Below are 5,346 nucleotides of genomic sequence, written 5' to 3'. Positions count from 1 at the left end.
TGATGATTTGGGCCAGTGTTCTTTCTCCATACATTTGAGGGATTAACAGAACTTAATGTAGGCAGTAGGAGTGAGATCTTGCTCTTCTGGGCTTGCCTGTGGGAGGCAGAGGGTGTGAGCACTGCGTAGGTGGTCTAGGGAGTCTCCTCCATCCCCACCCTTGTTTTTTCTTTCTTGAGAGGTCTCCTCTGTTCCAGGCTGACTTAAAACTCTCTATGTAGCCAAGCTTAACCTTTACCTGTTACTCCTGCCTCTGCCTCCTGAGCTGCTGAAATTATAGGAGGGCATCGCCATGTTTGGGTTTTGTGTGGTACAGGAGTTAAGCTCAGTGACTCACGCTAGGCAAACATTCTACTGAGCTGCAGCTACAGCTTCTTGTGGTTGGCACTCCATAGATAAATTACCATGCTCCCAGACACGGCCAGTGTACCTTCTGCAGGATTCAGTTTTACTCTTGAGGTTTTTGCAATGTCTTCCTTGTCCTGCTTTCTTCTACACTCATCTCAGAGTGAAATGTCTGGGTAAGGACACTGCTCTTTCCCATATTCAGAGGAAAAAAGACATCCATAACTTAAAAGACATATACAACATAACTTCAGAAAACTGGCCCTCTCATGCAGCAGCATCCATTCCCAACCCCGCTGCAGAAGCACTTGCTGTGTCAGGTGCCAGGTCTGAAGCTTATTCACCCATCCACGGTGATGTCTAGATTCTTGCCCATCTTTCCTTCCACAGACATTTATGGGGTCTTGCTCAGAGCTTAGGTGGGGCATTATCTCCTGCCCTCAGTGAGATGACAGTCACGGAGGGAGGCAGACATGAGGAAATGGGCAGACATGCTATGGGACAAGAAATATTAGGAAAACAATTAAGCAGAACAAGGGAGTAGAGAGTACTGATGTGTGTGTGTGTGTGTGTATGTATGTATGTAAATGCACACATCCATTTCTGTAATCAGAACAAGCAAATTCTAGAGGTGGGTGTCATGTGGAAGTCATAAGGAGGGTGGCAGTCGGTTCTGGAAGGGCTTTGGAATTTCTTCTAAGTGCCCTGGGAATTGCTGGAACTTTCCAGCAGAACATCTGGCTCAAGATGCCATATGAAGGGAACTCTGGGCAATCAGAGCAGAGATCCAGGACTGGGAAAGGGTGGCATGGTAATTTTAGAGCCAGGATAGCTGGGTACACAGAGTGGCTGTTATGGTAATAATGGGCACAAGGTGGCTTGGACCAGGACAGTAGAGACAGGAAAATGGTGGTACTCTATTACGCTGTGGTTCAAAACCTATGACCACCATTAAGGAGACATTGCAGGATCCACTTAATTTCACCAAACCTCAGCTCCTGCACACAGAAAATGAGTGGTAATGTGCTCCACACAGGTCTGATGTGATTGATACAGCAGTCAGGACCAGCCTGCTCTGTTAGGCTCCATACATGGTGCTTTGGCCCTCAGGGACCTTCTGCTTTAAAGCAGAGCATATGTGTATACATATGAATAGCACACAGCCATGTGTGTGAGCATGGAAGTATATGTATGGGTATACATGGGAATGTATATGAATACACACAGGAAATGTTTTGTTTTTGACAATATAATACATGTATATACTGACTTTGGGACATTTTAATCTCATTTTCCTCTCTCCTGATTTCCAGTGGAAACCTGTCTTCTTCCCCAAAGTCCCCCTCCTACTTTGATCTTTTTTCTTTTCTTTGGACCCTTCAGCCCCAGACAAGGGCAAAGGCATACTTTCTCCATGCATGATAATGAAAGGGTGATGGGGGTGTTGGCAGCCATCAGCTGCCAACAGTTCCTCATTTGAGCATAGGGGCCTTGTGAGCCCTGGCCCCATGCATACTGAAGTATTGACTGGCTTGATATTGTGCAGGGCCTGTGCTGACAACCAAAGCTGCTCTGAGTTCATGAGTAAACCAGCCCTGCCATTCCCAGAAGGCATAACAGTACAGAGCAATCTCCCCCAACCTCTGGCTCTGCTCCCTTTTCTGCAATGTTCCCTGAGGCTTAGGCTTAGTCAGAGTGTCATGGAGCTTTTCAAATGACAAACCCTCTTTCCTTCAGGAACCCCTGCTTGGGTTTCCCTACCTTCTCCCAAAGTTCTCTACAGGGCACACCTATGTAACAACTATGCGAGACTACCCTATTTTCCTCTGCTGCTCAGCTCACCCTTCTCCCCCATTGAGCTTCAGCCTGGGTGAGCACCTTGGCATTTGCTCATCAAGTCTTGAGCACCTGCTGTGCTTTCCTTGTGTGTTTACTTAGGGTACTCAGCCAGGGGAAGCCCTGCACACACTGGGTTAGTATGGGACGGGTACCTGGCCCCGGCCCGGAGGGTTCCTGCAGCATCTCAGCTAGAGGTCCAGGATGGCTTGGAGTGCTGACTCTGTGGCAGCCACTGTATACTACTTGTTTTCGGCACTGTCTTCTTTACTCCTCAAACAGCTTTGTGTCATGCCGTGATTGGCATCTTCATTTTGGTGGATGAGCAATAAGCAGAGATCAAAGCCACACATCTGATGATTCTGCTCCATCTGTGCCTTGTTTTGAATAACTATGGTGATAAACCATGAGCACCAAAAGCAGCTTTGGGAGGAAAGAGCTTATTTCAGCTTAGATTTCCATACCAGTCCATCATCAGAAGAAGTCAGGGCAGGAACTGAAGCAGAGGCCAGTTCTTACTGGTTCGTTTTTTCATGACTTGCTCAGTCTGCTTTCCTATAGCTCCCAGATCTGCCTTCTCAGGGATGAAATCACTCACAGTGGCTGGGCCCTCCCACATCAATCATTAATCAATAAAATGCCCCATAGACTTGCTTACAGGCCAATCTGGTGGGAGCATTTTCCCCTTCCCAAATAACTCTATTACGTCAAGATGACAGAGCTCTAGCCATCAGAGTCTACAATGCCGTCCCTGCTCCTGAGTAACTTGACTGGGCTATAAGATGCCTTGTCACAAGCTAAGAGGCGCCATCTTGGTATTATAGCAGTGGTTGCCTCTCAGGTCTCCTTGACACTGAAGAACCAGAAAGTGGACTGACTTGGGGCCCCTGCTCCATTTTTATTTCATTTACTTTGTAGAAGTAAAGCAGAGCACTACTATGAAGACCCGTGTACTTATGCCCAGGGTCAGAAAGGGGTGTCCTGAAACATCTGGTTTGGATTCTGAACGTCTTTAGAGGCCCCGTGTGTCAAAGGCTTGGTTGTCAGCCTGACATCTGTGCAACTGGAAGGCTGTAGAGTCTTTAGGAGCTGGGCCTGGTCACAGACTCTTAGGTGACTGTCTGGGAGCCATGTCCTGGAGGAGGCTGTTGGGACTTAACCCTTTTTTCTATCTTTACTTCCTAGCTGGCACAAGCCAAACAGATCTCCTTCCCAGGCTCCCACCATAGCGCATGGTACAGCAACAGGCCCAAAGCCACGGCATCATGAACTGAAATCTTGATCCAAAGAAGCCTTTTCCCTTTGAAAGTATATTTTCCAGATGTTTTGTCATAGTATTGAAGATCTAACACATGTGGCAGATCTGTTTACCCCTCCATGTTGTGTGTCTTCATGGAAACCCTGGATGCCATGCTCAACATTGTTGTGCACATCTTTCTAGCTGAGGTATGTGGGGAGAACTTTGCTTGTCGTTCATCTTGATGTAAGTGGCACCCTTTGCACACTGCCTGTGTTCAGTGTAACTGATGCAATCATCATTGCTTTTACATGTATCTCAAGCTCACTTCCACTACTGTGTTCTCTATAGGAATGCCATCATCTACTGGTGAACCTCTAGATTACTTCCCTCCTTCCCCATGATAAAAACTCCTTTATGTGCCCCCTTCCCATGGTGTCCCCTGTTGAGGCTTTCTGAGAGTGTGCCACCTAACAGAACATGAAGCTTCAGTTTCTTTCAATTGCCCCAAGTAATTCACACATGATTTGCTTTTTTGTTTGTTCGTTGTTTTTCCTCCCAAACTCAACAATATTTCCTTGAGGTGAAAAGTGTTAAATAGAATTATTAAGAAATAAAGTTTTTTATGCTAATATCCTGACCTGTCTCTGTTATTTACACCCTACTCAGGAGTTCAAAATTCACAGCAGCTTGTCAGGGACATCACTAGCTCTTAAGGACAGTTCTCTACATCCCTTGGGACTCATCTTCTGAGTCTCTGTGAGGTCCAGCTTAGGGATGGGAGGGATGAGCAAGATGTCTGTTGTCTGTTACTTGGTCAGAAAGTATGGTCACTCAAGGATGCTCGGTTTTGGTTAAATGAGAGGTCACAGAATTAACTTGAGTAGGGTTGGGGGTGGGGTTGAGGAAGAAGCATCTAAGAGGAGGCTCAAAGGTGACAAGCCACTAAACATGTCTTTATTCCTCTTTAAGGATCATCACACAGCTTCCCATGCCCTGAGTTTTGTAATTGTTCCATACTCTCAATTACAGATTTTCTGTAGAGGTGAAAGTGAGAAGGAAAGAAGGCAGAAGGTGAGAGAGATTTCCAAGGAGTTCAGAGGGCTAAGGTGTGATGATCTCCAAGGATAACCATGAGGTCCGCCCATACAGCAGCGTAACTGGGAGCTTGCGTATATGAGGCCAAGAGGCTCAAGTTCAACTCCAGACTCTGACACCTAGTAGCCATGTAATTCTGGGCAAGCTTTGTACCCCTTTGGTCTCATTTGGGGGTCACTAAAAAGCAGTGCTTGGGAGAAGGTCTTGGAACTGGAAGTTTGTCTGGGAGGTGATCCCAAGAGGTCCACAGCAAGACATAGCAAGCAAGACAGGAAAGGAAGAAAGGCAGGCAGGGACCTTTAGGGAGAATGTGCCACATGAGCTTGGTCCTGTGGGGCCTCAGAGAACGACTGGATGTGCCTCATTGATCTCACTGTCGCCCACTGCTGCTGTTCCTAAGGAGGGGCTGCCGGCATGTCTTTTCCTGAGCATGCTCAGGTGACATCGGAGCAGGTCTGGAGGCAGATACAGTTTGGGTCAAGTCATCAGGCAGCATTTAGGGACTTCCCAACTTTGTCCTTGAAGATCATAGAATATGAGGACACCAGAGGAGTTGTCTTCTCTGTAAATGGGGGTATAGAGGGGTGATTGTGGTTGGTTTTGGTGAGGGTTCTATGAAGCCAGTCATGGTATACAGAAGGTGCTCACTGAGTGCCAAATTGTTACATCCCCTCTTCACTTCAGTCATCCATCGGACTCCTGACAGCCTCTGTTTGAGGGCTAACACCTGAGAGCTAAGATAGATGCTCTCTGTTGACTGTTTTTGAAGAAGCCGCCTGACCACGCCTACCACCTGAATACACCCATCGCCTGAGCATGCCCACTGCCTG

This window comes from Mastomys coucha, unplaced genomic scaffold (genome assembly GCF_008632895.1).
Source record: "Mastomys coucha isolate ucsf_1 unplaced genomic scaffold, UCSF_Mcou_1 pScaffold21, whole genome shotgun sequence".
NCBI classification, from domain to species: domain Eukaryota; kingdom Metazoa; phylum Chordata; class Mammalia; order Rodentia; family Muridae; genus Mastomys; species Mastomys coucha.
Note: the sequence above shows the minus strand (reverse complement) of the source record.